This window comes from Eleutherodactylus coqui, chromosome 1 (assembly GCF_035609145.1).
Source record: "Eleutherodactylus coqui strain aEleCoq1 chromosome 1, aEleCoq1.hap1, whole genome shotgun sequence".
NCBI lineage: Eukaryota > Metazoa > Chordata > Amphibia > Anura > Eleutherodactylidae > Eleutherodactylus > Eleutherodactylus coqui.
The window spans coordinates 534,078,106-534,090,351 of NC_089837.1; the positions used below are offsets into that span (position 1 = coordinate 534,078,106).

The 12,246-nt window shown below is 51.2% G+C and overlaps 1 protein-coding gene across 5 annotated transcripts in view; it reads left to right on the top strand.

Annotated features, from left to right (window-relative positions):
- LOC136591716 (polyunsaturated fatty acid lipoxygenase ALOX15B-like) overlaps positions 1-12,246 on the top strand; it is a 127,898-nt gene that overhangs the window by 35,794 nt on the left and 79,858 nt on the right. For 4 of the 5 annotated variants that reach the window (XM_066588547.1, XM_066588545.1, XM_066588548.1 and 1 more), the window contains exon 1: positions 9,394-9,523. The exons of the other annotated variant lie outside the window; for it this stretch is intronic. The gene's annotated coding sequence lies outside the window, so the exon portion shown is untranslated. Of the gene's footprint in view, positions 1-9,393; positions 9,524-12,246 lie in introns of those variants that run through there. 5 annotated transcript variants of the gene reach the window in all.

The following is a 12,246-nucleotide window of genomic DNA, read 5'->3' on the forward strand; positions in this document are numbered from 1 at the left end:
GACATGGGCCAGGCATGGCACGTGCGTGAGGCTGCAGAGCCGCCACCAGGTTATGGCCGTTGTCACACACGACCATGCCCGGTTGGAGGCTCAGCGGCGCAAGCCAGCGGTCGGTCTGCTCTGTCAGACCCTGCAGCAGTTCGTGGGCCGTGTGCCTCTTCTCTCCTAAGCTGAGTAGTTTCAGCACGGCCTGCTGACGCTTGCCCACCGCTGTGCTGCCACGCCGCGCGACACCGACTGCTGGCGACGTGCTGCTGCTGACACATCTTGATTGCGAGACAGAGGTTGCGTAGGAGGAGGAGGAGGAGGAGGAGGGTGGTTTAGTGGAGGAAGCATACACCGCCGCAGATACCACCACCGAGCTGGGGCCTGCAATTCTGGGGGTGGGTAGGACGTGAGCGGTCCCAGGCTCTGACGCTGTCCCAGCCTCCACTAAATTCACCCAATGTGCCGTCAGGGAGATATAGTGGCCCTGCCCGCCTGTGCTTGTCCACGTGTCCGTAGTTAAGTGGACCTTGCCACTAACCGCATTGGTGAGGGCGCGTACAATGTTGCGGGAGACGTGGTCGTGCAGGGCTGGGACGGCACATCAGGAAAAGTAGTGGCGACTGGGAACTGAGTAGCGCGGGGCCGCCGCCGCCATCATACTTTTGAAGGACTCCGTTTCCGCAAGCCTATACGGCAGCATCTCCAGGCTGATAAATTTGGCAATGTGCACGTTTAACGCTTGAGCGTGCGGGTGCATGGCGGCGTACTTGCGCTTGCGCTCCAACACTTGCGCTAGCGACGGCTGGACGGTGCGCTGAGAGACATTGGTGGATGGGGCCGAGCACAGCGGAGGTGAGGGTGTGGGTGCAGGCCAGGAGACGGTAGTGCCTGTGTCCTCAGAGCGGGGTTGGATCTCAGTGGCAGGTTGGGGCACAGGGGGAGAGGCAGCGGTGCAAACCGGAGGCGGTGAACGGCCTTCATCCCACCTTGTGGGGTGCTTGGCCATCATATGTCTGCGCATGCTGGTGGTGGTGAGGCTGTTGGTGGTGGCTCCCCGGCTGATCTTGGCGCGACAAAGTTTGCACACCACTGTTCGTCGGTTGTCTGCACTCTCAGTGAAAAACTGCCAGACCTTTGAGCACCTCGGCCTCTGCAGGGTGGCATGGCGCAAGGGGGCACTTTGGGAAACAGTTGGTGGATTATTCGGTCTGGCCCTGCCTCTACCCCTGGCCACCGCACTGCCTCTTCCAACCTGCCCTGCTGCTGCACTTGCCTCCCCCTCTGAAGACCTGTCCTCAGTAGGCTTAGCAAACCAGGTGGGGTCAGTCACCTCATCGTCCTGCTGCTCTTCCTCCGAATCCTCTGTGCGCTCCTCCCTCGGACTTACTGCCCTTACTACTACCTGACTGATAGACAACTGTGTCTCATCATCATCGTCCTCCTCACCCACTGAAAGCTCTTGAGACACTTGCCGGAAGTCCCCAGCCTCATCCCCCAGACCCCGGGAACTTTCCAAAGGTTGGGCATCGGTCACGACAAACTCCTCCGGTGGGAGAGGATTCAGAACCATTGCTGCCCATTCTGGGCAGGGGCCCGACAACAGTTCATGAGAGTCTGCCTGCTCCTGAGCATGTGTCATTGTAATGGAGTGAGGGGGCTGGGAGGAAGGAGAAGCAGCAGCCAGAGGATTCAGAGTTGCAGCAGTGGATGGCGCAGAACTCTGGGTGGTCGATAGATTGCTGGATGCACTTTCTGCCATCCATGACAGGACCTGCTCACACTGCTCATTTTCTAATAAAGGTCTACCGCGTGAACCCATTAATTGTGAGATGAATGTGGGGACGCCAGAAACGTGCCTCTCTCCTAATCCCGCAGCAGTCGGCTGCGATACACCTGGATCAGGAGCTCGGCCTGTGGCCACACCCTGACTTGGGCCTCCACGTCCTCGTCCACGTCCTCTTGGCCTACCCCTACCCCTCAGCATGCTGTATTACCAGTAGTGCAGAAACAGAACGCTGTAATTAAATGTGCCGCTTATTGGCCTGGGGTTGGAGGCTGACTTCCCTTACGGAACGCACAGCAGAGCCAGGAAACAATTTTGCGCACGCCTGTAGTGAGACGTAGGTGCGTATGACTGAGCTAGTGGAATTCACAGCGCAGAAGCAGTCAAGTGGCCAAAGGCAAGTAGTAGGCCTTAAGTATTTTGCTTCTATTTTTTTTAAATGCTGAGCTGATACAGCAGACAGATACTGTAGGCAGTGTATAATATTATGTATACTCTTTCCCTCTGGCGTGATGACAGCACTGATGTAACAGAGACAGCAGATCCAGGAAACAATTTTGCGCAAGCCTGTTGTAACGCTTAACTGCATATTAATTAGGACTACTACCCCCAGCAGACAGATACTGTAGGCAGCATATAATATTATGTATACTGTTTCCCTCTGGCGGGATGACAGCGCTGATGTAACAGAGACAGCAGATCCAGGAAACAATTTTGCGCAAGTCTGCTGTAACGCTTAGCTGCGTATTAATTAGGACTACTACCCCCAGCAGATAGATACTGTAGGCAGCGTATAATATTATGTATACTGTTTCCCTCTGGCGGGATGACGGTGATCATGTAACAGAGACAGCAGATCCAGGAAACAATTTTGCGCAAGCCTGCTGTAACGCTTTGCTGCGTGTTGATTAGGACTACTACCCCCAGCAGATAGATACTGTAGGCAGCGTATAATATTATGTATACTGTTTCCCTCTGGCGGGATGACAGCGCTGATGTAACAGAGACAGCAGATCCAGGAAACAATTTTGCGCAAGCCTGCTGTAACGCTTAGCTGCGTATTAATTAGGACTACTACCCCCAGCAGATAGATACTGTAGGCAGCGTATAATATTATGTATACTGTTTCCCTCTGGCGGGATGACGGCGATCAATTTTTTGGAAAAAGCCCACTGCCTATATAGCCTGAATGTCTCTTTCCCTGCCTCACCAGTACTGGCCCTATACTCTGTACAATGACTGCAGACTGAGGACGCAATGCTCTGCACGCCCGATATACAAAAAAAAAATAATTTTACAACACTGCTAAAAGCAGCCTCCACAGTACTGCACACGGTTAGATGTGGCCCTAAGAAGGACCGTTGGGGTTCTTGATGCCTAAAATACTCCTAACACTCTCCCTATAGCAGTTCCGGCACCAGCAGCACTTTCCCTGATCTCTGTCAGAATGCATCTGAGGCGAGCCGCGGGAGGGCAGATTTTAATACTCGGGTGACACCTGATCTCCCCAGCCACTCACTGCAGGGGGGTGGTATAGGGCTTGAACGTCGCAGGGGGAAGTTGTAATGCCTTCCCTGTCTTTCTATTGGCCAGAAAAGCGCGCTAACGTCTCAGAGATGAAAGTGAAAGTAACCAGAACATCGTGTGGTACTCGTCACGAGTAACGAGCATCTCGAACATGCTAATACTCGAACGAGTATCAAGCTCGGACGAGTACGTTCGCTCATCTCTATTAATTACGTAATTAATTATGTAATTACATACGTCCTGGTAGTTCCGAAAACACATCCGTGCTTCGAAGCACCAACTCCTTTGCCTCCAGTTTCTGCACCTTAGATAGGGACCCTGAGGTAGCTACTTCCGGCGCATTGTCCATGGACTTCACAAAAACCTGTCTGCTCGGCGCATTTACCGCTGCCAGAGACTCTTGTTCTTTCCAGGGTTTTAGCAAATTCACATGGTACACCTACTCCGGCCTCCTCCTGCCAGGTTGGTACACTTTATAATTGACTTCTCCTATGCACGCCAGCACCTCATAGGGCCCCTGCCATTTGGCTAAGAACTTGCTCTCTACTGTAGGCACCAAAACTAGCACCCTATCTCCCGGGCAAAAGGTTCTGACTTTGGCCGACCGGTTATAGACCCGACTCTGTGCCACCTGTGCCTGTTCCAAGTGTTCCTTCACAATGGGCATGACAGCTGCTATCCTATCCTGCATTTTTGAAATATGTTCTACCACACTTTTGTAGGGGGTGAGTTCACTTTCCTAAGTTTCTTTGGCGAGGTCAATGAGACCGCGTGGGTGTCTGCCATACAGCAGTTCAAACGGAGAAAAACCTGTGGAGGATTGGGGAACCTCACGTATTGCCAACATCAATGCTGGCAACAAACAATCCCAATCCTTCCCATCTTGGCTGACCACCCTTTTTAACATACTCTTCAAAGTTTTATTAAGCCTCTCGACAAGGCCGTCAGTTTGCGGGTGACATACTGAGGTACGCAGTTGCTTAATCTTCAGAAGTTTACACATCTTTTTCATTACTTTCGACATAAATGGAGTTCCTTGATCGGTAAGAATCTCTTTGGGAATACCGATGCAGGAGAACATCTGGAACAGCTCTCGGGCAATGAGCTTGGAGGAGGTGTTCCTCAGGGGAATTGCCTCCTGGTACCACACGGCATAGTCTAGAATGACGAGTATATACTGATGTCCCCTAGCGGACTTCACTACTGTGCCAACTAAATCCATGGCAATCTGGTCGAAGGGTACCTCGATAACGGGTAGGGGCACCAATGGACTCCTGAAATGAGGTTTAGGGGCCGACAATTGACATACGGGGCATGAGGCGCAATACCGCTTAACCTCCTCATGTATTCCGGGCCAATAGAACCATTGCAATACTCGTTTGCGGGTTTTTTCCGCCCCCAAATGACCTCCAAGCACATGTTTATGTGCCAGGTCGAGGACTATCCGGCGATAGGATGGGGTACCACTAGCTGTTCCAGTTCTTCCCCACGCACCTTATTCACTTGGTACAACATGTCATTATTCACAGCCATATACGCGTATACTTCACTCCTACCTGGAGTTTGAGGTACCCAGTTTACTTTTGTTACGGCCTCACGGGCCCTTATCAACGTGGGGTCATTCAGCTGAGCCGACCCAAAGTTTTCACGGGACACCTCCAGTTCCGGCATGGCCGGAACATCTACCGGGTTTTCAGTGTCGCCCGCCAGAACAGCTAGGGGACAACCGTCATCGTCACCGCTGGTCACCCCGACTGCGGGCCCAGCCGTGTCCGGGTCATACGGCTCAGGGTTTACCTCCTGACACACAACCTTATCAGTCACGTTCCTATTAACGGAAGTCAGTTTCCTCGATAAGGCCCAGAACAGTGGAAAATCCCTTCCGATTATGGCCTCGTGCATGAGGGACTTAACCACTCCTACCTCGTGGGTAGTGGTGCCGCACGGGGTGGCTATTGGCATGGTCGCGGTGGGGTACTCCCGAGTGTCCCCATGGATACACAGTACCCCCACTTGGCCACCATTGTAGGAGGTTGAGTTCACCAATGACCCACAGACCAAGGTCACAAGGCTGCCGGAGTCCAACAGAGCCTGTACGAGGAAATCCCCAATGTTCACCGCACACACCTGCGGATCATCCTCGGTCAGGTTGTCGGCGGCTAGCGTGGGGCGTGCGTAGAGGGAGACCCTCCTCCCGGAACTGCAGTCCATGGGCTCGGAGCCTAGGGGGCAGTGTGCTGCAACATGACCCCACTCATGGCATCGCCAGCATTGTAGGCGTCCAGGGTCCCGCTCTCAAGCGCCCTGGGTTGAGGCAACCGCTGGCTCGCTTCCTGAGCGCCCTCCCTTCTTCCACACAGGCCCCCTGGGAGCAGAATATGGCACCGTCTTACCATCTCGACGGGGACCCTTTTCATCTCTGGCTCGGCTCTGTCTCGTAGAGGCTTGCAATAACTCCTTGGTGGCGTAATACCTCTCCACCAGGCTCACGAGGTGGATGGCGTCACTTGGCCCGGCTTGTCCCACCCAACGCTGTACCTCTGGAGGCAGGGAACAGTGGAAGGCATCCAAGGCGACCCTTTCTACCATCTGCATAGGAGCGCAGTCCTCCTTGGAGACCAGGTGGAACAAATCGTGCATCAGGGACCGCGACAGTAGGCTCTCTGAGTACCTCCAAGCTTGTACCCGGCCGGCACGCACCTGTATGGTGACTCCCAGACGGGCCAGGATTTCCGCCCTCAGCTTGGTGTAATCACGGGAGTCATTTCACTCAAATCGAAATAGGCTTTTTGGGCCTCCCCCAACAGAAAAGGGGCCACGACATCTGCCCAGTGATCCGAGGGCAGCCCTTCACGTTCTGCAACCCTCTCGAAGACGTGAAGGTAGGCTTCGATGTCGTCGCCGGCGGGTATTTTCTGCAGCGCAGCTTGCACCTAGGCCCTTGTGGATAGTGGTCCTCTCTGGGGGTGGGTGCTTTGGCTGGCTGTGGTCGCAGGCCGCTGTAACACCACCGCCTCTCGCAGGGTTTCCATTTGTTCCAACAGGAGGCGATTGGTTTCCTGTTGTTGTAGATTGGCCTGCACCATCTGTCGCACCAGGTCCTCCATGGCAGCAGTCTTTCTTGATAGGGCACTAGCGGCTTTTATCCAGGACATGCAAGGTTGACCGCCTGCGTCTACTCACTGCCCGCATCTGAAACACCATATGTGGGGATATAGCTCGGTAGGCGTGCGGGTTCTTGATACACAGAGACGGAAACCAGCGGATGCAGTCCAAATACAGGCGTGCCCTGCGTTTATTTTTACACCAGCAACATAAAAAGTCCAACCTTAATTTCAGGCAAACAAATAATAGTCCATAATCCAGAGCCCAAGGCTCAGGTCGTACTTTGGCGGTGCAGAGCACAGCAGGGCTTCTCCCTCCAGCCGGTCACACAGGCAGCCAGGGTCCAGCAGCCATCTTAGCTCCCTCTGTGTCCATGCATCTGCTATTTAAAGGCACCTTTAGTTTGGCTCAGCCTCAGCACCTGGGCTGATTGGCCTTGCCCACACCCTGGAGTGGAGGAGGTGGAATGGACAGCCCCGCTACCAACCTGCCATCGATTCCAAAAAAACCGGCCCGGATATTTTTAAACAACAGATCTCCAGCAACTGCTTGCTGGGGACCACATTACGCTCCTGGTTTCTTATGTCTCTGAGAGCGAGACATGACCCTCCTCCAGTCCCCAAATGCATAATACCGGAACCGAGGGGCAACGTAGCGACCATCCACCACTACACCCCTCAGTACCTCACAATATGTACAGCTGGTGTAAGTTATACATTTCTTGTATATAGTGAGATGGAGCATGCTGGTATAACCTGGGGATCTCCTGTGTATAATTATATATGTACAGCTGCTATAAGTTATGCATCTCCTGTATATAGTGATATGGACCATGCTGGTATAACCTGGGTATCTCCTGTATATAATTATATATGTACAGCTGGTATAACTTATACATCACCTGTATATAGTGATATGGACCATGCTGGTATAATCTGAGTATCTCCTGTATATAATGATATATGTAGAGCTGGTATAAGTTACAGATCTCTTGTATATAGTGATATGGAGCATGCTGGTATAACCTGGGTATCTCCTGTATATAATTATATATGTATGGCTGGTATAAGTTATACATCTCCTGTATATAGTGATATGGAGCATGCTGGTATAACCTGGGTATCTCCTGTATATAATTATATATGTATGGCTGGTATAAGTTATACATCTCCTGTATATAGTGATATGGAGCATGCTGGTATAACCTGGGGATCTCCTGTGTATAATTATATATGTACAGCTGCTATAAGTTATGCATCTCCTGTATATAGTGATATGGACCATGCTGGTATAACCTGGGTATCTCCTGTATATAATTATATATGTACAGCTGGTATAACTTATACATCACCTGTATATAGTGATATGGACCATGCTGGTATAATCTGAGTATCTCCTGTATATAATGATATATGTAGAGCTGGTATAAGTTACAGATCTCTTGTATATAGTGATATGGAGCATGCTGGTATAACCTGGGTATCTCCTGTATATAATTATATATGTATGGCTGGTATAAGTTATACATCTCCTGTATATAGTGATATGGAGCATGCTGGTATAACCTGGGTATCTCCTGTATATAATTATATATGTATGGCTGGTATAAGTTATACATCTCCTGTATATAGTGATATGGAGCATGCTGGTATAACCTGAGTATCTCCCTATATAATTATATATGTACAGCTGGTTATAAGTGATACATCTCCTGTATATAGTGATATGGAGCATGCTGGTATAATCTGAGTATCTCCCTATATAATTATATATGTACAGCTGGTTATAAGTGATACATCTCCTGTATATAGTGATATGGAGCATGCTGGTATAACCTGGTTATTTCCTGTATATAATTATATATGTATGGCTGGTATAAGTGATACATCTCCTGTATATAGTGATATGGAGCATGCTGGTATAACCTGGGGATCTCCTGTATATAATTATATATTTACAGCTGGTATAAGTGATATATCTCCTGTATATAGTGATATGGAGCATGCTGGTATAACCTGGGTATCTCCTGTATATAGTGATATGGAGCATGCTGGTATAACCTGGGGATCTCCTGTATATAATTATATATTTACAGCTGGTATAAGTGATACATCTCCTGTATATAGTGATATGGAGCATGCTGGTATAACCTGGGTATCTCCTGTATATAATTATAATTGTACAGCTGGTATAACCTGGGTATCTCCTGTATATAGTGATATGGAGCATGCTGGTATAACCTGGGGATCTCCTGTATATTATTATATATGTACAGCTAGTATAAGTTATACATCTCCTGTATATAGTGATATGGAGCATGCTGGTATAACCTGGGTATCTCCTGTATATAATTACATATGTACAGCTGGTATAAGTTATACATCCTGTATATAGTGATATGGAGCATTTTAACTCCGGGTCTTGTAACCTCCTAATTGCATCACATTTTGCTTCCTTGTTATAATATTGCGCTGCCGTCACGATTTACTGATTAAATACATAAAATCCCAGTAAAGCTATGAAGAGGCCATTGTGGCTGCGGAGGACAGGGAGTCACTGCAGAGCACTTCAGCAGGCGCCTCTTACACTATTACTACAGGGGCTACTGTGCAGGGTCACTATTACTAATGAGGCCACTGTGGGGGCACTATTACTACTGGGCTGATATAGGGGGCACTATTACTACTGGGCTGATGAGTGTGCCCGCAGCGCCCGGCTGATGAGTGTGCCCACACCACACCACAGACGAGTGTGCCCGCAGCGCCCGGCTGATGAGGATGATTTGGGGCTCCATGATCAGCACACATGTCATTTCTCCTGTTTTTCCTGATCTGTATATCTAGAGTACCAGCTGCGGTGTAAAGGGTTAATTCTTCGTCTTCTAGCATGTCCAATCCTGGCAGTCAGCTTCCAAGCTATATACCTGCTATCAGCAGGGAGCGGCCGCATACCTGCCTTATCTCAGCACCTGCGCCCAGCGGGTTCCACTAGAGAGACACGGAGAAGGCGCACGGCTCACCGGGCCGCTCATACTGATCAGACGGCTGCTGGACTCAAGCACCTACCTACTGGGTCAGAAGCAGAGCCTCCACCGCAGCTAAGTGGCCACTACTTACCCCCGTATGTCCTATAGATACAACTATTGCATCTCCGCACTGCGCTGATTAGACTGTATTACGGGCAAGCAACACTATCACTACGTCCACCAACATGTCCTGGAGCAAAGTGAGCACAAGAGCTTACAGTCTATGGCGAGGGCACAAGAGCTTACAGTCTATAAGGAGGGCACAAGAGCTTACAGTCTATGGGGAGGGCGCAAGAGCTTACAGTCTATAAGGAGGGCACCAGAGCTTGCAGTCTATGGGGAAGGCACAAGAGCTTACAGTCTATGGGGAGGGCACAAGAGCTTACAGTCTATAAGGAGGGCACAAGAGCTTTCAGTCTATAAGGAGGGCACAAGAGCTTACAGTCTATGAGGAGGGCGCAAGAGCTTACAGTCTATGGGGAGGGCACCAGAGCTTACAATCTATGGGGAGGGCACAAGAGCTTACAGTCTATGGGGAGGGCGCAAGAGCTTACAGTCTATGAGGAGGGCACCAGAGCTTACAGTCTATGGCGAGGGCACAAGAGCTTACAGTCTATAAGGAGGGCACAAGAGCTTACAGTCTATGGGGAGGGCACCAGAGCTTACAGTCTATGGCGAGGGCACAAGAGCTTACAGTCTATAAGGAGGGCACAAGAGCTTACAGTCTATGGGGAGGGCACCAGAGCTTACAGTCTATGGGGAGGGCACCAGAGCTTACAGTCTATGGGGAGGGCACAAGAGCTTACAGTCTATGGGGAGAGCACAAGAGCTTACAGTCTATGGGGAGGGCACAAGAGCTTACAGTCTACGGGGAGGGCACACGAGCTTACAGTCTATGGGGAGGGCACAAGAGCTTACAGTCTATAAAGAGGGCGCAAGAGCTTACAGTCTATGGGGAGGGCACAAGAGCTTACAGTCTATGGGGAGGGCACAAGAGCTTACAGTCTATGGGGAGGGCACAAGAGCTTACAGTCTATGGGGAGGGCACCAGAGCTTACAGTCTATGGGGAGGATACAAGAGCTTACAGTCTATGGGGAGGGCACCAGAGCTTACAGTCTATGGGGAGGACACAAGAGCTTACAGTCTATGGGGAGGGCACCAGAGCTTACAGTCTATGGGGAGGGCACAAGAGCTTACAGTCTATGGGGAGGGCACCAGAGCTTACAGTCTATGGGGAGGGCACAAGAGCTTACAGTCTATGGGGAGGGCACAAGAGCTTGCAGTCTATGGGGAGGGCACGAGAGCTTACAGTCTATGGGGAGGGCACGAGAGCTTACAGTCTATGGGGTGGGCACAAGAGCTTACAGTCTATGGGGAGGGCACAAGAGCTTACAGTCTATGGGGAGGGCACCAGAGCTTACAGTCTATGGGGAAATAGGGGGCACAAGAGCTTACAGTCTACGGGGAGGGCACAAGAGCTTACAGTCTATGGGGAGGGCACAAGAGCTTACAGTCTACGGGGAGGGCACAAAAGCTTACAGTCTACGGGGGGGGCACAAGAGCTAACAGTCTACGGGGAGGGCACGAGAGCTTACAGTCTACGGGGAGGGCACAAGAGCTTACAGTCTATAGGGAGGGCACAAGAGCTAACAGTCTACGGGGAGGGCACAAGAGCTTACAGTCTTTGAAGAGGGCGCAAGAGCTTACAGTCTATAGGGAGGGCACAAGAGCTTACAGTCTATGGGGAGGGCACAAGAGCTTACAGTCTAAGGGGAGGGCACAAGAGCTTACAGTCTATGGGAAAATAGGGGGCACAAGAGCTTACAGTCTATGGGGAGGGCACCAGAGCTTACAGTCTATGGGGAGGGTACAAGAGCTTACAGTCTATGGGGAGGGCACCAGAGCTTACAGTCTATGGGGAGGGCACTAGAGCTTACAGTCTATGGGGAGGGCAAAAGAGCTTACAGTGTATGGGGAGGGCACCAGAGCTTGCAGTCTATGGGGAGGGCACGAGAGCTTACAGTCTATGGGGAGGGCACCAGAGCTTACAGTCTATGGGGAGGGCACAAGAGCTTACAGTCTATGGGGAGGGCACAAGAGCTTGCAGTCTATGGGGAGGGCACGAGAGCTTACAGTCTATGGGGAGGGCACGAGAGCTTACAGTCTATGGGGAGGGCACCAGAGCTTACAGTCTATGGGGAGGGCACAAGAGCTTACAGTCTATGGGGAGGGCACAAGAGCTTACAGTCTATGGGGAGGGCACCAGAGCTTGCAGTCTATGGGGAGGGCACGAGAGCTTACAGTCTATGGGGAGGGCACGAGAGCTTACAGTCTATGGGGAGGGCACAAGAGCTTGCAGTCTATGGGGAGGGCACGAGAGCTTACAGTCTATGGGGAGGGCACGAGAGCTTACAGTCTATGGGGAGGGCACGAGAGCTTACAGTCTATGGGGAGGGCACAAGAGCTTACAGTCTATGGGGAGGGCACCAGAGCTTACAGTCTATGGGGAGGGCACCAGAGCTTACAGTCTATGGGGAAATAGGGGGCACAAGAGCTTACAGTCTACGGGGAGGGCACAAGAGCTTACAGTCTATGGGGAGGGCACAAGAGCTTACAGTCTACGGGGAGGGCACAAAAGCTTACAGTCTACGGGGAGGGCACAAAAGCTTACAGTCTACGGGGAGGGCACAGGAGCTAACAGTCTACGGGGAGGGCACAGGAGCTTACAGTCTATAGGGACGGCACGAGAGCTTACAGTCTACGGGGAGGGCACAAGAGCTTACAGTCTATAGGGAGGGCACAAGAGCTAACAGTCTA